The sequence below is a fragment of the Rutidosis leptorrhynchoides genome, chromosome 3 (assembly GCF_046630445.1).
Source record: "Rutidosis leptorrhynchoides isolate AG116_Rl617_1_P2 chromosome 3, CSIRO_AGI_Rlap_v1, whole genome shotgun sequence".
In the NCBI taxonomy this organism is placed as follows: domain Eukaryota; kingdom Viridiplantae; phylum Streptophyta; class Magnoliopsida; order Asterales; family Asteraceae; genus Rutidosis; species Rutidosis leptorrhynchoides.
Window position 1 is genome coordinate 643,489,287 of NC_092335.1, and position 20,796 is coordinate 643,510,082.

Consider the following 20,796-nt stretch of genomic DNA (forward strand, 5'->3'; position numbering starts at 1 on the left):
CATCTATAACAGAATATCAGGTTTATGTTTTGAATTACTTGATTTTTTTTTTAACTACAAATTTTTATATAATAAAACACGACCCTCTAGCAAGAAACTACAGAAGGCCAAAAGCAACCATTACAAATGAATTACAAAGGCTTTACAAGCCAAGTGTTCCAACAAATATTAAAATTGCCTCTATAACAATACCAATTAAAAGACAATATACGAATGCTATCGAACAACGAGCACTTCTTCAGGGGATTGTCTCCAATCATTATGCTATTCCTTAGACTCCAGGCGGTCCAAAGCAGATACGATTACATATAATCTCTTTTTAGCCTCCTGACTTACGTGCCAACCATTATACCACGAAATCCACTCGATCCAAGAAGGGCAAATCGAAATGGTGATACATGACCATATACGTAGCTTGTGCCATAGATCACTAGCAACATCGCAACTGAAGAGAATATAATCTAGGGATTCCACCTGTCCACTACATAAAGCACAACCAATATCTTGAATTACTTGATTTAATTCTTGTATAATCTAGGGTTTGAGTTTTAGTAGGTTTTAGTGTTCTTGATTCTTGAATCTTGTTGTTTATGATGTTAGAAGCTTGTTTGATGTTAGATATATGTTTTATATGTGTTGTGTGAACTTTGTGTGCTATCTATAGACCAGAAAGTGTGAAAAATTGGGATTTTTGAGTTGAAATCCATTAAAACAGCTGCTACCACATGTTCTTCATCATTCGTATGAACGAGTTTCATTTGTGCTAATGAAACTGTGGTTTACACAAATCCCTTGGTGGTTCGTACGAACCAGAGTTGGAACGTGGCTAGATTTTGCTAAGTCATGATTCGTGCGAACGGATGTCATTCGTGCGAATGAGGTGGTCGTTCGTGCGACCCACTTAGTGATCCGCATGACCCTGATATGGCCAAAACAAACGGTCTTATTTGTGCGGTGTCGTTAGGTCGCAAAACGTCAGATTCAGTTACCAAGAGAGAGTAATGATTTTATTATTTATATTTAGCTGGGTTTCCTTGCTATGATTCACATACTTGTCATCCTTTTAACGAGTAAGTGGTAAGTATAACTCAGGTTCGTATTTTTGTAAGTTTGCTCAGTAATGTAGGATAGAAGTGCCTAAATAGTTAACCCTAGTGACAAGTGGTGATAGATTAAACTTAACTAAGGTAATGCAACTTTAAAGATAAAAAGGGATAGGTATGAAGAATAGAATATTGATGGAGAACTATTACAAGAGTTTAACTTCCTAGAATGAACACTAAACCTCAATCAATTAGGCTATGAACCTAATCAATTTGTCGCTAAGAGTTTAGGCTTTGAAGATTCTGGCTAAGACGGATATCCCTACTCCCAAAGTTAACCTTAGAGGGTTTAAACGACCTTATGGATAGAATCCTAGGTACATGAATACAGTGGTATATATCCCTAAAGGAAAATCTGAGCTTTTCTTAATCCTAGTTGGTATAACTACAGTAACATTCCTCCACTTAATACTAAGCTATGCCTTAACATTAACAAATGTGAAATCTTAGATATTCTAAGGTAATGCTAATTGGATTAGAGGTCTCTCCTTTGCGATCACTTACACAACCCTGGATCATCTTACAACATCTCAAGAACGTTGCTTCTGACGTGAATCATGCTTTTGAGTAAGCCAGTGTTCATTGAACTCTATATTGCCTACTCTAATCACAACCTAAATGGGCAGCTCTTCTTTGACGAACAAATGATTAACCGTACGTAGGTACTATATCCCTATTGTGACGTTTAGCACACATAACTACTTACCTTGTATCCTAGGGTTGATCAGGTCCTAATACTAGGTTATAGCCACGTGAATAAGTGGAAAGTGTGATCCGTAAATTTGACTTCTAAATCGTCAAGGTTTTACCATAACAATAGCATAAGTTTCAGATAAGAAATTCAACATATAATTTTTTGCAACGGATATATAGGCATGCAAGATGAAAACAACTTAAAGTAAAAAGATAACTTTATTAGATTAAGGAAAGCGTTCACCATTTACAGACGAAACCTGGACCATTACAAGTGCTGACATCCTCTAGACCGCTCCTAATACAGTCTTTGGCGTTCACCTCCGGGTACTTATTTTCTTGCTCGGAGGTGAGAAGGCCTTGAAAGCTCTAGTGAAAGAAAGTGTATTGTAGTGAGAAAGTGAAAAGTGGTGTGTGTAATATGGATGACAAAAACCCCTTAAATAGACTTGAAATTTGCCTGCATATGGCTGGCAGGCCGTATGGCAGCCGGATGGCAAGCCGTATGGCCTGCCCTGGTCTGTTGTGTTTCCTGGATCGTAACTTGATTTCCTTGGTCGTAACTTGTCTTTCACCGCTTTCGCTCTAGAATCTTCGTTTTAGCTCCGATTCTCCTGATTCTTTTTGCATCGTCTTCGTAATTACTAAATCTAAAAAATCAACTGACAAAGTGATTATTTGGCTGATAAAGCTTGGAACTTTATTATTTTTTGGCCCTAATATCAAGATAAAAATGTGACTTTTGTAAGACCCGAAACTAATTTGTACATAATGTATATATTTTTCAAATGTTGGTTGGATTCATGGCAGTAGAAATGCGCGACGTGCGTCTGGAAGTGGGCGCGCAGTAGCGCCTGACAACCCACTTCGTTCCCTTTCAATTTAGAATGGGTATTTTGGTCTTTTCACATTAAATCCGATTTGAGGCCACAAAAAATGATTGGATCTTATCCAAATCTCATTTACACACTTCCACCAACCTCATCTTTATCCTCTTCAAGTAGAGAGAGAAAGCTAGAGAGAGTGAAGATTTGTGAGAGTTTTCAAGTGAGTTTTACTAGAACGGATCAAATCTTTCGTGTTTCTACCTTCTAGCACTTCTCTAAGTGTGGTGGTAAGTCTTTAATTCAAGTTTTGTGAATTAATTGTGTTTAGGGTTCAAAATTGATGCTTGCAAGTATGTAAATCCCAGTTCATGTGAAATTGGGGGTTTTATGGGTTGGGTGTAAGAGTAAGAAACCCGAAAGTGATAATTTTGAGTAGTTGATGAAATTATTTGTGTTATGAACAAATCTTGGTTAAGGTTACTAACAAACTTGGTTAACTAGTGATTTGGGAGTGTAAGACTTGCAAGTTTGAAGTTTGACTCATTGTTCGGACAAAATGGGTTTTGGGTCAAAAGAACACTAGCATGAATTTAATGACTTGGTGATGGGTAGTTGGGTGATTTAAAGCAATGGCCACTAGCTTTAGTGATTATTAGTGGTTTAGGCCTAAGATAGGCATTGTAAATGCAAATGGTGAACATTTGTACTAGATGTCTATTTGGGCGGGTCGGAAGCCCTATTTGGATGTGTGTTGATTTTATGTTAATGAAATAGGTGGATTGCTTTGATGGTTGAAGAGCTTATTTACTTACTTTCACCTTCCGGTTAAAAGGTGAGTGGAATAATTATGTATGTAGGTATACGGTTTATTTACTTGTGGGTTATGGGTTTAAGGTTCGATGTGACGATACCATATCCCTGCATATGAAATTGTTGGATGAGGGTTTAAAGTTCGATGGTGACGATACCTCATGCATGGATTTAAAGTTCGACGTTGACGATGCCATACCACTATTGTAGTGATGTGTGATGAGGGTTTGAAGTTTGATGGTGACGATACGTCATATGTGGGTTTTAAGTTCGATATTGACGATACCAAAATAAGTAGGGCGAATGGGATTTAAGTTCTATGTTGACGATACCATTCGCGGGGCTAGTATTGAATATTAACGGATGTTGTGAACATCAATGGTTTTGTGTTGTTTACTATTTAGCATTTATATTGTTGAGATTATGTGCTGATGATGATGCTAGTCAATACGTTTGATAATACTAGCTTGTATGCATTGATATGCGGGTTTTATGTGTGTTTGTGTAAGTGGGTGCAAGTAGGAAAATTGTATATGTATATATATAATTATTGCATTCACTCAGCGTTTTGCCTACCCTCTCGTTGTTTACAGTTTTTAGGTTCCGGTGTGGATAAAGGCAAGGGTATTCGTTTGGATTAGAGATCTCCCACTCTTGACATGATAGTGACGCTCTTGTGATTCGACCTAGGTTTGGGGTAGTTTAATCCCAAACACCATGCTCGTCTTTTGTTTGGTACTTAAACTCGTGGGTCGAAAACATAATTTGTGAAATACGGGTCATCGTACCCCTTTTTGTAAACTTATAACTGTTTGATGTATTGAATTATGTTGCTTGTGAAACGGTCTAACGTTTAAAGTAATTATGTTTGGAAAATTTGTTTTTATATGTGAAACTGTCGGCAGCCACTTTTTTGTACTAAAGCGTGCCGCGCAAAGTGGTGTGCGCCGCGCAAAAGGCTAAATGCAGGTGCCTGGTGCCAGGCATGGCTTCTGACCTGGAAATGCGCTTTAGAGCGTGCCGCGCAAATGGGTCTGGCCAGAATTACTTGCTTTAATAAAAAAAGGTTTTGCGTCGAATAACGAGTTGAGTCGTTTCAAGTGTGTAAGATCCTGAATTTTGTGCATCAGAAAATGCTCCTGAAAGTGTCAGTAAATGTGTGCACCAGAAAATGCCACTAAAATTGAACCCTATGTGTGTATTATAGGTAAAGGTTTGCTCGGTTGCGTTTGGAGACAATTTACATACATGACTTGTGCGAGCATTCCAAGGTGAGTGGGATATTTATGCATGTATGTATATAGTATATTTATTTGTGTGCTATGGTATGAATCACGGAGCCGGTAGTGCCATAGTATGTGCGAGTGTACTATGATGTGAACCACGGAGCCGGTAGCATCATGGTACGTGTGTTGTAGTGTGAACCACGGAGCCGGTAGCACTATAGCACGAGTCGTTAAAGTGTGAACCACGGAGCCGGTAGCACTATAAAATGAGGTGTGAACCACGGAGCCGGTAACACCAAAGTGTGAACCACGGAGCCGGTAGCACTATAAAAGAGTATGACTCAAATGTGTAGTGACGTGAACCACGGAGCCGGTAGCGTCATAACATTACGTATGGTGTGAACCACAGAGCCGGTAGCACCATGACGTGAGTATGGTTAACCATATAGTTTGTGTATGTATTGTAGCGTAGCATATTATATTTTGGAGTATATGCTATTGTTTATGCTAGTTGCGGTATTGGAGGTTATTAGCTTTATACTTGGAGTTCGTATGCTAATATTATATTGCTAGCATGTTTGTGGTATGTGAGTAGGTGGTTGCAAGTAGGTATATTATATATGCATGTGTATACTTATTGCACTCACTAATCGTTAGCTTACCCCTCTCTTTGTTTACCTTTTTATAGGTATTGTTGATGCGGAGTTACCTAGTTGCTATACTAGGGTTGATACACGTTGCTTAAGCTTGGAGGATTAGCTTTTGGATTATTGGACGCGGATTGGGGATCTGGTAGTCCCCGGGATTATGCTCTTGGTATCGGGTTGGGTTGTCGAGTGTTAACCCGAAATTTGTATGATTGGTTCATTATTACAAATGCTTTTGTAATGTGTCATTTGTGTACCAAGGGTCGTTATAAATTGTTAAACGTGTCGTTATGATATTATGTTTTTGATTAAAACTGAGTTGGAAATGTTAAGTATTAATGGGACTTAACTTATATAAAAAAAATGTGCTTCGTTTATGGTAAACGGATTTGGGGTCGTTACAAGTGGTATCAGAGCATAGCCTAAGGGAATTAGGTGACCTTGGAATAGGTGCCTAGTCTTAGACTTATTGAAAGTGGTGCGTTATTTGCGGGACTTGTAGGAATACGGGTCGGATTGAGATTTGTTAGTGCCTTAGAGTAGGTGACTAACTAGGACTAGTGCATGTCCAAAGTGTGATTATGTGGGGCCTTATTTTGTGTGTAAATTAGTGCCTTAGATTGCTAGTGCCTAATGTAAGTAGGCAAAGTTGGACGTTGTTTTAGTGATAGTCACCTAGGTTGTAGGTTGACTTGTTTTTGCGGTGTATTTGTGTATATTTATTATCTTATTGTATATAGGTGTATATATACATGTATCTATTGGTGCGGTGTTCTAGAGATGAATCTATTGGAGAGATTCGGATGTTTGGCAGTTTTGAGTGATCAAGTTCACGGTAAGGACTTTGGTCATTCATGTACTAGGAGTTATTGCATGTTTGTTTGTGTGAATGTTGCGTCAGTCTGGGTAAAGTACTTTGCGTGACCATGTGGAAATGGTAAGGTACGCAGTTGTAATAGTGACTGATCACCATTATTACGAAAGTGTATCTTGACACCAAGCATGACATGACGAGTACTGAGCAGAGGAAACGTGGCATGGTTGGGGTAGAATCGGGACGAGTTAGGAATCTTTTATTGGTTCTTAGGTTATAGTGATCTCAGGGGATATGCTTGTTATCGCATCGGGTTCTTTGTGAGTTGGGAAGTGTTACGGTGGTTTCGGTTAGCTAATGTGAGTGAGCAAACTCACGAGTTCGGCGCGTGCGTAGTCACCCAAAGTAGTGGGTGCACTGTTGAGGTTGGCATTGGTTGTGGTTACCCATCGTAACTGGGATGACCGATTAATGTATGCGTGTGTGTGCGTCGAGGACTTGAATTCCGTAATGGAATGCGACAAGTCTAATGATTGTAGTTTGGGTTACACTCGGTAGAGTGTGTGATTATGGGATTGGGTCAGGATTCTAGTTGTGAGTCGCCTTGGAATTGGCGAATTGAGGAGTCCTTGGGTCATTAAACTCATGGGAGTGGGACCCATATGACAATGATTGCGTAGTGTGTTAACGTGTTGCGGATTTTAGGGTAACATTCCTAACGGAATATCCCATGTAGTTGTGGTTGTGCCGAAATGTAGAAGGGTGTAAGACTTGGTGTTCCCGAGCATCCCTTAGTGTCAGATGAAAGGTTTCGTTAGGCTATATCGTTTGGCCTTGTGAAAATTACGAGTAGCATGTGATCGCTAGGAACTTTCGATAAGACAATAAACCGTAAGGTTTGTTGGGTAGGTATGACTTCGGGCCATTATTATAGAGAGATGGGTGACATAGGGTGTATGGAACCTAAAGATCGAGTTTCTAAAATTCGGTAGATTGTGGTGGGAGTCTGCATGACCCTGCGTCAGGTACCTCTTTATACCTGCTAGTGTAATGTTCAACTACGGTAGTGGTGTGATCACTTGGTGCTTAGGGTGACCGTGAGATGCCCTTGGAAGCAGCGGAGATTACAATAGTGGTCGATGGGTGATAGTAATTCGACGGTTATGAAAGTCGAAGTTTAAGAGCACTGCGGTAAATACTTCTTAGGAATGAGCGAATCTTGTTGCTCTTAAGTGATAGACGGGTAAAGATGACCGGTGAGCCGGTGACAGACTTAATGTTCGGTTAGACCGAAGGTTATGATGAAGTGATGATATTCCGGTAGACGCAATTATTGTGTCAGATTGGTCACTCTTCTCCATGAGAGTGAGCAATTGCTGATAAGGGTTCGTCGAGTGGAAGGTCGAGTGATCTCGACTGAGAAGCACGACAATTAAGCGGAGTGGCATATGCGTAGGCTTAGAGGCGTATGTGGGACTTTGGTGGAGTTCGCTTTGCGAACGAAAGGTAGTTGATTGTGATTTGTGGTATGAAGGTGCGATGTCGTCGCGTGTACGAAATTTTGAGTGAATGTGTATGTCGGCTCTGAGAGCCTGAAATGAATTCGTGGTGATTTGATGCTTATGACCAATGATGAGATTGATCATGTGTGTCGTGGAATGATAATTCGACGAGATGTTATCATCTTGGCGTTGAGAGTGCAGACCTGAATCCTAAGTGGGGGAGTTTTTACTTCCACCCGAGGAAGATCCGGTGGTGTATTGTTTACCGAAGTATCGGAGCGTACCGTGCTAGGTCTCAATAGGGATTCATAGTCCCTAACGAGGAAGAGTAACGGGTTGTTGATGTCGACTCGAGATCGTGCATTACGATTGTGAGTTACAATTCCGGAATGTTATGCGTGAAGATTGTAATGATGAGATTGAATGAAGTGTAAGTCTTCTTAAGCAAGGTGGTCGTGTAGTACCAAAGTGCGGTATGAGACCAAGTGTGAAGTTGAGATCTCGGAATGAAAGAATGAAGTTGTCGATGCGGGTGCTCTCGTGATGTAAATATGGTTGGTGTGAAAGTCGAGTAGTACTGTTGGGTGAGTACAAGTTCGATATCGTGGTGAATACTGTACTTTTCCCTGTCGGGAAATGTGTTCGTGGAAACCCGTCAGTGGATTATTCACTTTATGGATGAGTGTGAGGCGGGGAGTGTCGGCTCCGATTATCTCACATCGAGGCACGCGGATGTTGTTTGCTTGCGAGAGTGTATTTCCCTTGTAAGGTGACCTGTTAGTTGTGCTGAAATGTCAAGACCATTCTTAACGGGCGGTCTAGATAGGAGGATTCACCCGGCGATTGTGAATATTTTGTGGGTCGCGTGAGGAATTGCGAATTTTGTGATGATAATTCATTGTTGAAGGGATTCTAGTGCACGAATAGTTTCCATGCTAGTACTAGGTAACCGGAAATGTAAGGATGCGTTGGAGGGTTTAGGGGAGAAACCCTGTGTCGAGTATTGATGTTTTGGCTAGATCGTGGTATATTATTGTCGTCTTGAATTAATTCAGTGACGAATGATCATTGGCGAAGCAAATGATGGGAAGGTTGTGTTCCTAGTATGAGTAGTTGGTTCCTGAATCAGAGAACATTCATGAATGACCGGTTGAGTAGTACGTTTATGAACCGATGAAGTACGGAGTTTTAATGAGGCATGGATCCTTCTCGATTTGGATTAATGCAAAACTTGGTTCACGACGTAGTGGACCTAGTAGATAGCGTTGGGTGATATAGTTATGGATGTAGCTTATTGCGAGTTTTAGTCGAAAGAATTTGAAGGAATATATGGTGTTTTTCGTATTTCCTAAGTGTGTATTTTGGACGTCGAGCGTATGAGATACCGCTGGTTGCGGTAATGCACGCTAGTGACTATTAGCGTGTGGTGAGATATTCGAATTAATGGAAAATTGTTGTGGACATCGAGTTTGGAGATATGTCGGAGGACCATTGAGTGTGGGTCCGGTAGGTTAAGTGACGGAGATCACGGGGACGTGATTCAGTTTAAGTGGGGGAGAGTTGTAAGATCTTGAATTTTGTGCATCAGAAAATGCTCCTGAAAGTGTCAGTAAATGTGTGCACCACAAAGCGCCACTAAAAGTGAACCTAACACTTATGCATTTTCAGAATTTACATCAGAATCAGAATCTGTCAACTTCATTCCCTGAACTCTAAGAACCGGTAATATGTCGCGTTTAAGCGGTGTTTGTCGCGTTTTGGAATGTCGCGGAATGCTACAGAATAGGTTGAAACGCGACGGCTTGGAAATCCCCCACCTGACCACTTTATTGCGTTTGGGTTGGTGTTGTCGCGTCCTGGTTGTCGCGAAACGCGACAGGTCGTCGCGAAACGCGACAAAGTCGCTGAATTGACAATTTTAACCCGTTTTGAGGGTATCTTTTGGGGTATTTTGGTCTTTTCACTTGTGGAAGGTTTGGTGGAATTAAAAGCTGATACAAGCTTATCCTAACCTCATTTAACACCCTTTCACCTACACACTCCAAGTTTAGAGAGAGAAGGAGAGTTTAAGAGAGAGAGAGAGAGAGAGAGAGAGAGAGAGAGAGCTTGGTTTGAGGAAGAAGAAGTGTGAATCGGGTCTAGTCGCGTGTATTAAAGTTGTTCACCTCGTTCCTAGCTACATTTTGGTAGTGGTGGTAAGTTCTAACTTCGATTTTCATTATTTAATTTTGATATTCGAATTAGGGTTTGAGCTTGAACTTGTTAGAAACCCTTTAATGGTTGTGAAATGGGTTTGTTGTGGTTAGTAGATGTGTTTTGACCAGTTATTGGTGGGTTAGGGTTTCATGACGATTTTGGTCATAGTTTTTGGATGTAATTACTAGCGAGAAGTAATTTTAGGTTAAAGTGGTATTTTAACAATAAGTCAAAGGTGGTCAAATGCAATATGGGTCAATATTGCTCGTGTTGGGGTTTTGGTGTATATGCATGGTGTTTGAAATGATCACTACCTAAGTAGTAATCTAGTGTCGGGACCTAGGTTGGTCTAATTAGTGTAAAGTGCAAACTGGGTTAACTTGTACTTATTAGTGTGGGTTTGAATTACCACACGAAGTGGTAATCGGATTGAGCTCATTAGGAGATAAATGGGCGGGTCAAACGAGCAAGGTGAGATCCCTTGACTAAGGGATGTGAGTGTTGAGTTCTCTTTTAGAGAATTGTTATTTATGTGTATTGTACCTATGTGTGTGTGTGTGTGTGTGAATTTCAACTCTTAAAAAAAATTCTTTTTAAACTCTTCTAGTTTCAATATCACCATCAGGTTAATCATCTCATCTAACATTTTTTTCTTAGAAAGTCACGAATTTATCAGAACTTGCATAATTTTCAATAAATTTGGTGATAAACATCAATTTCTTCGTCCTCTTTATATAACAAGTCCGGATCCGGCCCACGCAATGCGGCGGGGGCTTGTGGCCTGTGTATTCATATTTAACGTAGCGTTGTGTATTTACAGAGGGGAAAACGGCCCATGTGTTAAGCGCTGTTTTAGATGTCGTTGTCTTAAGCGTTTTTTAAAAAGTATTCGTTTCGAACGTAGTTAGTTTCGTTTTGTTCATAAAATTTTTTCGAGTGTAACGGTGCTGTCGGAAAAATTTAACTCGCGACGAATAGAAAGATATGGACTGTCGTTGTGTTTAACATTTTTTAAAAAGTGTCCGTTTCAAACGTGGTTAGTTTCGTTTTGTTCATAAAATTATTTCGAGTGTGACTCAGTTATCGAAAAAATTTAACTCGTGGCGAGCAGGAAGATACGGGCTCTCGTTGTGTTTAGCATTTTTTTAAAATTGTCCGTTTCGAACGTAGTTAGTTTCGTTTTGTTCCTAAGAAATATTTCGAGTTCAACGATGTGGTTGATGGAATTTAACTCACGATGAGTAGGAAGATACGGGGTGTCGAATTGTGTGGGTGGAGTTTTTATTTTAAGTAAGAGAATTTATGTTTTACCCCCTGAAGTTTGGTGCAATTTTTGTAAGTTGGTTATAGTTGAAGAGGGAAGAATGAAAAAAATGCAAGTGTGAAAGGGGTTGGGGGTTGTTGTCGTTTTTCCCTTGAGGGGACGACCACAGACCCCATGTGGTTTAGTATATATATATATATATATATATATATATATATATATATATATATATATATATATATAATGTGGTTTAGTATATATATATATATATATATATATATATATATATATATATATATATATATATATATATATATATATAAGAATCGAGTCCTTGAAAAATTAAGTATTGTATAATTAATAAAATTAACTCAATAAAATTTACCCATATCATTTATTATAATGGTAAAAAGGATAAAAATAAAAAATTTACTCTTACATTTATTATCATAAATATTATAATATGATCTATATATTGTTTATTAACTATGCATTAAATTAGTGTGAAAAAGGTAAAACAACTCCTTACAAATTGTACCTGATAATTTGCTATACAATTAATTAAGTGTAAAAAGGTAAAAAGACTTACCATCTCTCTTCTCTCTATATATCTTAATATATAATTCGGAGTATATAAATATAAACATTGAGTACTTGCATAAGTTGCATGTATGTTGCATCTATATCTACATCTATATCTATATCTATATCTATATCTATATCTATATCTATATCTATATCTATATCTATATCTATCTATCTATCTATCTATCTATATATCTATATATATATATATATATATATATATATATATGTATAGTAATTGAGTCTTAGAATAATAAGTATGATGTATTAAATACGGTTAACTCAATATAATTTACTCATATAATTTAATAGACGGGTAAAATAGGTTAAAATTATTATGGTAAAAAAGAAAAAAATAAAGACCATATTAAATAAAAACGTCATAATAAATTTTAAGTAATTAATGATCAATAAATATATAAACCTTTCATCTTAAAAGTAACGTAAGTTATTTTTTTAGCCTATAAATAAGTCATATTCATTCCATTTTTTCATATCAATCATACAAAAGAGCACACCATATTACTAATGATGTATTCTGATTTGTTTTAAGATGGAAAGAAGAAGAAGTGATATATATATATATATATATATATATATATATATATATATATATATATATATATATATTATTAATCATTATATATGTTTGTTTATTTTTTTAGGTATCGAAGAAACAACAATTTCAAAATATTGTAAACCGCGGGCAAGGGAAGAAGAAACGTGGTTGACTTTATGTTGGATCGATTCGTCCGAAGATCTCTTTTTAATGTTACTATTATGATATTATGATTATTACATTGTATATTTGTACAACTTATTTGATTAATAATTAAGATTTTGATTATAATTCATAATAATAATTATGAATATGATTACGAGTATTATTTTTATTACTATTACATTTTAGTTATAATTCATATAACTATATGATTATTATAGGTGTAAGGTTTTTTATACATATATATATACATATATATATATATATATACATATATATACATATATACATATATATATACATATACATATATATATATATATATATATATATATATATATATATATATATATATATATATATATATACATATATATATATATATACATATATATATATATATACATATATATATATATACATATATATATATACATATATATATATATATATACATATATATATATATATATATACATATATATATATATATATATATATATATATATATATAGTGGTATTTTTGAGATAAGGGGATAAGTAAAATGAGATTTTTATATCTTTTACATTAGAGCTCCAATTTAAAAAAAAAAATTTCGTAATCTACTGACATTGTATAGATTCATAATTTTTTATTTTTTTTCAACAGGAGCTTAAAATGCACCTGATATATGTTAACGTTTTTTGAGGTTTTTCTAGTTTTTTTTAGGATTTAGCCCGATTTAGAGTTTAGGGTTTAGGGGTTAGGGTTTAGGGTTTTCGGGTTTACTCCGTAAACCCTAAAACCTAACCCCTAAACCCTAAATTCTAAACCGTTCGTTTAAAAACTCGTTCTAAAACCCTAATTTCTAAACCCTAATTACTAAACCCTAATTACTAAACCCTAAAGACTGTTTTTTAATCAAAAGTCATTTTTTCTTTGTTTTTTATTAAGATGCGTCTGCTGCATGAAAGGCAGTTAACATGCATGAAACAGCATCAAAACAGCGGATAACATGCATCAGATGCATCTTAGCGCTCCAGTTGAAGAATTTTTTTTTCCTGAATCTGCATACTGAAAATAGATACCAGCAATTTTTTTTTTTAAAATCGGAGTTGTAGAACTCGAGATATAAAAATCACAAAACCACTTATCCCCTTATCCCACTTATACCCACTTACCGCTGGATCTTCACCCTATATATATATATATATATATATATATATATATATATATATATATATATATATATATATATATATATATATATATATATATATATATATATATATATATGTGTGTGTGTGTGTGTGTGTGTGTGTATGTGTATATATGTGTGTATATGTGCAATGATATTATAAGTATGAGTATTATAGATGTAATGATTTTTTATCGATATAAATATATAGATCATGTTTATTTAATTAGTTTCCATAAATACTTATATATATATAAATCAATGTAAATATGAAAAATTATAAGTTTGAAACTGTTGTTATTATTTATGTCATAGCTTAGTTTTAAATTTATGAAAAAATTATGATAAAGAAAATGAAAAGATTGAAATTAAACATATAATTTATGACTGATACGTACGTGACAATACATCTTTTACCCTCTAAATTTATACAAGACTCAAATGTTACAAATAAGTACACACAACTAACGAGCACTTAGAACTCGGTTATTATAGCACTTTGATGTAAGTATTCTTATCAAGTTCGTCCCAAGAGACGCGGTGTAAGTCGGATATTTGAAACTATCAATTGTCCTAGGGTTTGTTTGATTCGGGTGGGGGGGGGGGGTTTCGATTGATATCAACTAACAACTAAAACTTGCACAATTAAACAAACTTAAATTTATCAATTAAACTAGTAACAAGAAACAAGTAGTGAAGTATTGAGACGTAAAACAAATTAACTAAGACGTGTTCACTTATATAATCCTCTCTATGCTTGGCTTGCCCCGTTTTGCCTATATTGCTATCTCATTAGTTGTTGAACTATTAAATGTTTAGCATCACTACTAAACCTCAAATCAAATGATACTCCACGAATTCACATAAGCTTCATATCTTAAGATCGAGTTAAGCATGATTTGGTCATTGAGATTAAGCTTAGTTTAAAATCACTTAAAACCTCCAACTATCGAAATCACTTAAGATAATCGGCATTACTATGTTGACTAGAGGCCAATTGAAAACTGATAATGCTAAAAACGAACATATATTTCATAGCATTATCCTTCAAGAAAGACAAGCTTTTAGTTGCAATTGTTCTATTTTCAAGTGATTATTGTTTAAATAATAAAAGGTGAAGACAAAAGACAGATTCGACGATTTGAAGACGCAAACGACCAAAAAAGCTAAAAGGTACAAAGTACAATCTAAGTGGTTCAAATTATTGATGAGAAACGTCTAAAAATAACAAGAGTACAAGCCGCGGAACGCAAAGTACAAGATTTCTCAGCGTACGAAAGGACGTTCGAAAATTCAGAACCGAGACCTGAGCCAACTATCAACGCGCAACTCAACGGAGCAGAAATTACAAGTCAACTATGCACATGAATAAAATATAATATTAATATATATATATATATATATATATATATATATATATATATATATATATATATATATATAATTATATAAAAATTATATATTATATATATATATATATATTTAAATGTGTCAGCAAGCTACAAAATAAAGTAATGTGAGCTGTCCCAGGAGGCCATGCGATTGCATGGCCTGGAAGAAGCATTTCCATGCGATCGCATGGAGTGAAAAACATGGCCAGGTCCTATAAATACCACGATTTCAGACGAGTAAATGTACACCTTATTCAATCTTATCTCTCACTCTCTCAATATATATTTATTTTATAATTATAATTTTAATATTAAGTTAATAATAATAAGGTTATAGTAACGAATGTTTTAAGTTTGTAAGTCGAAACTCTGTCCGTGTAACACTACGCGATTGATACTGATTGTAAGTTATGTTCAACCTTTTTAAATTAATGTCTCGTACCTAAGTTATTATTATGCTTATTTAAGTTGAAGTAATCATTATGTTGAACTAAATACTAAGACGGGGTTATTGGGCTTTGGACCATAATTGGGGTTTGGACAAAAGACCGACACTTGTGGAAATTGGACTATGGGCTATTAATGGGCTTTATATTTGTTTAACTGAATGATAGTTCGTTAATTTAATGTAGAGATTTACAATTTGACGTATCTATAAATAACCACATACACTCGATTGGATACGATGGGAGGGATATTTATAAGTACTAATAATTGTTCATTTGACCGGACACGGGGATGGATTAATAGTCAATGGACTCATTAAAACAGGGGTGAATTACATGCAAGGAAAATTGGTGTAATTGTTAACAAAGTATTAAAACCTTGGATTACACGCAGTCGATAACCTGGTGTATTCATTAAACAAAGTATTAAGACCTTGTTACAGTTTAAGTCCACAATTAGTTAGAATATTTGACTTTGAGTATAAGGGTAATTTGACACAATTTACCTAAATACGATACAATTTACACAAGTTTTAATTATTTATATAGATGGGATATACCTAAACCTTGCTACAACACTTATAGGCAGTGTACCTAATCGTAGAGTAGTGTAGTTTTTAGTAAGTCTGGTTCATTCCACAGAGAGCTAGTGATTACGTACTGTATTTGTAACAACTATATTTATACAAAAAATATATAATTATATATCGGTAGTATTATTATTATAAAAGGGGAGTTTTACCGTTTAATGACCGGTTTGTCGATTTTATATTTTAAGCGTAAAGATAAATGACAATAATTAAAGTGCGTAAAATAAATAACAATATTAAAATGACAATAAATAAAATGACAGTAAATAAAAGTGCGATAGAATATGAAATAAAACAATTGTGCTTATTTTAACTTCCGTAACCATGATGTTTGACGTTTTAATTTTAATTTATTACTCTAGGTTAATTGTCATTTGTCCTAGATTATTTGAAACCTATCTGGTTTTTGCCCATAATAGTCCATCGGTCATAATTATAAAATGCTCGTTAAATTAACCTTATTCCCGAAGTCAAATATTCCAACTAATTAGGGATTCGAACTGTAACAAGGTTTTAATACTTTGTTTAATGATTACACCAGGTTATCGACTGCGTATAATCCAATGTTTTAATACTTTGTTAACAATTACACCAATTACCCTTGTATGTAATCCACCCCTGTTATAATTAGTCCATGATACATTAATTTATTCACTTGGCCATAATGAATAATAAATTACCTAATCCAATTGATTAATTAAATGATTTGTAATAGATGTCGTATAAACGTCACTAAATAAGACATTCATAATCATTTAATAATTATTAGATTAACTAATTTGAAGATAGGTTCGACAGATTCCAACGTGTTGTCATTCGATTAGACAATACCCCCCATCTATTAATAGTCCATAGTCAAATGTTCACAAGTGTCGGTCTTTTGTCCAAACCCGAATTATGGTACAAAATCCAATAACCCTGTCTTAATATTTAGCCCAACATCACGATTAATTCGGCTCAAATAAGCATAATAATAACTTAGTTACGATACATTAATTGAAAAAGGAAGAACATAGCTTATAGTGATTATTTATCGCGTAGCGTTACACAGACAGAGTTCCGACTTAAAATCCGTAAAACATTTCTTACAATAACCCAATTATTATTAAACTTAAATTAAACTTAATATTATAATATATATATATATATATATATATATATATATATATATATATATATATATATATATATATATATATATATATATATATATATATATATATATATATATATATATTTACATTACAGATAGAAAGAAAAGAAAGAAAAAGATGCGTTTTGAGTCGACCAGAAGCCTGCTTTTTATAGGAATATTTCGAACTACAGTAGCCCATGCGATCGCATGGGCTTGAGGTGTTAATGCCATGCGATGGCATGGCACCTCTGGCCAGCTCAATATCCCTTGTTTTCTAGCTTGTCGACATATTTATTAAATATATATATATAATATATAATTTATATTAATTATATATATATATTATATTATATTCTTGTGCATAGTTGACTTGTAATTTTAGCTCCGATGTCTCGCTCGTTTACGCCCGGTTCTGGATTTTCGAACGTCCTTTCGTACGCTTAGATATCTTGTACTTTGCGTTTCGCGATTTGTAATTTGCACAAAAAATTATTTTCCTTAACTCCCAAAATCCACGCAAGTCTTTTAACTCACTTTTTAGGACGCTTTTGAGTGCACTATGGCTTTCAGGACCCTTTTCCAGTTTTAGTGGCACTTTTTCTTCAATTCTTTAATCTTCGTGCTTCGTCTTCGCATTTATTTATTTAAACGATTAAAACTTAAAAATAGAACAATTACAACTAAAAATATTACATATTGGAACGATATTGCGCCTAAATATATGTTCATTTAGAGCACTATCAAATATCCCCACACTTGAGCATTGCTTGTCCTCAAGAAATACAGAACTTGAAATTAAATCATACTTCACTCAAATCACTTTTTTTTTATTCTCACACTTTATACATCAGTGATTTTGATACAGTGGTATAAACAATGATAGTAACGATGTGGTTTACAGTCCCACATGACTATGAAAATTTAGATCCTTTAAGAAAATTGGATCTTTATGAAAACATTTGATCTTTTGAAAATTCATGCTAGATTTTACCCTAAACAAGATTTTCGGAATAACCCTTCACCGGTGTTTGCAAAATGCTTTTGTGGGTTTTGTGGGTTTCAGATTCTAAAATTTTAGCTCAAAACTTGCGGTTTTGTGTCACTCACTTGCTAATCTTGTATTAGGAAAGCACACGTCCAGTTTACTTGTCCCGTATATTACTTTTCGGTAAACTACCGTCCGGTTGTAAAGGAAAGCGATGAACAAGCAACTGTTAAGGCAATGTCTAATGACATGCAGATGTTCATGGTCTACAACGTGTCGGATGCAATTACTATCCTTTGTAGGAGCAATAGTAAAGATCACCCTATAATTTTTCGGTGTGGCACAAGGTCCTGTCTTCGACCATGATATGCAACTACCGTTCTTACGGTTGACACCCGATTTGGTTCAGGTGACCTAATAAATTCCGATGAATTCTTAGGATTTTACATTCAATGGTAATGAACGCATTGAAAATAGGTTTTCAGAAAACAAATCGATTTGTAATTTTGATCAAAATATTTTTTCGTTCAAGCTCGAGTTTAGATATCATTGAATTTCATGAGTTTTTAATTCTCAATCTTTAAGGTTAATCTCAAGGATTGAGTGATATCAGGCTTAAAAGCTGATTTTTGATCTTTAAGGAGATTATCCTTTCTGGGGGTCTGATTCATTAGTCTTATCAACCTAATTTGTACGGCGCCCTCCCTATTTTACGAGACAGATCCTCTCATGGTTAGGATAAGTCTGACCACTTGGCGACCCTGTTTGATGCTGAGGTCCGTGGATTTCCTGCTGATTTTAGAGATGACTTTTCTAGATTTTTCATCAACCTACAGCTGGTCTGGACGACAACTTCCTGACCTAAATCAAGAAGCGCGTGTCTTTTTCAGAAGACTTTACTTCATTTTAATGATGGAATTGATTCATTGTGTAGATCCATCTTTCTTTCAAAGGTATTACAATAAATCGGGTAAAACTGATTAGTATCGATTAAAACAAAAGTACCTGCAATAATCTTGTACAAAAATATGTGATATATGTTTTAAAGAACTTGGTAAATTTTTCCCACACTTGGCTTTTATATTTCTTTCTTTGCCTTTTTATTCTCTTCTATTACATTTTAAATGAATTCAAGCGTTTTGGGTTGTTTCTCAATAATTTCGGTATTAACACCTAGTTTTATCATTCATAAATATGTATAAACATAATTTTTAATTCATTTATTTGAAAATTTTTAAAAATTTTACTAGAAGTGGGTAGTCAGTGTATAAGACTAGGGCTGTTCTTTATTATCAGAGAGCACTAGATTCTCATACAACTACTGTTTTCCTAGTAAAATTTAACGGTGGCTATTAAACCAAGTGTATAAGTCAAATGTTTAAAACCCGAAAGAATTTAATCCCTTCCCACACTTAAGATCTTGCAATGCCCTCATTTGTAAGAAATTTGTAAAAAATTAAATTCATGAGGGCGATTAACGTAGAAAAATGATTAAAATACCGAGTTTGCAATCCTATTGTTTTATATCACATTTGATATTTTACGTCTTGTTGTTAAAATTAGTAGCTTTTGCTGAACTTAATGCCAGTCTTTGAAAGTGCGTTGTTTTACCCTGTTTGTACATAACATAAAATACAAACATATATATACATATTTTTGAAGTTTGGTAAATAACCCCACGTTCATATAATATTTTTGGCACACTTTAGATCAATAAAATTATAAATAATGATAACAAAATTTTTTACCCCGTCTTTGGGTAAAGCAATTTCGATTCTATGATCTAGTCTTTAACTCACGATAAATTTTAGAAACCATTTTTTAAACTTAAAGAAATAAAGTAAATTTTGTTTTTAAATTCACACAAAACTTAAATTTAAAAAGCGTATTAATTTCATACAAAACCTATAATTGGAAAAAATTCAGAATGGGGGGAGAAAACTAGTTCTTTAGTGTCTGCTAGTGGAAAAGACCAATCGGATTCCATTCTCGAAACTACACGAGAACAGAACATCTAACCCTAGACAACATTATTTCTTAGAACATTTGAATCTCCCCACACTTAGGTAGCTGTGGTGTCAAAATTGTGATAAACTTCATCGTCAATTTCTCTTGGACCATAATCAACTTGCATATCTGTGATTTTTGCTTTAAGCCATTGGTCGAATTCCTGTGTAATATCTACAAATTTAACTAGTTTCGCCTTTTCTTTAGGCGATAGATTGGATACTAACCGATTACATAACTTAGAGTTTCCCTTGGTTCTAGCATCGCGAATCCGTTTAATAAGTTTCTTCATTGAACTATTAATAATGGGGTCATTTAATTTCATATCAACAACGGGGTTCTTTGTTATCAAGTCATCATTAGGTGTTACCTCATCTTTCCCACACTTAGACGTTTTATTATTGTTAAGCACCACCGTTGAAGTTGGTAAAACAACATGGTTCTTACCAATCGTTTTTGTTGGTTCAACGGTTTTTGTTGGTGGAGATTTAGCCTTTCGACTCACAAAGGTGACCGATTTGTCACCATCACTAAGTGTCATTCTATCCTCTCTTACATCAAATAACGCCCCGGTGGACGCTAAGAATGGTCGACCTAAAATTAGAGGAATGTTTGAGTCCTCTTCTATGTCAATGACAATAAATTCGACTAGAAAGGTTAAATTACCTACTTGAAC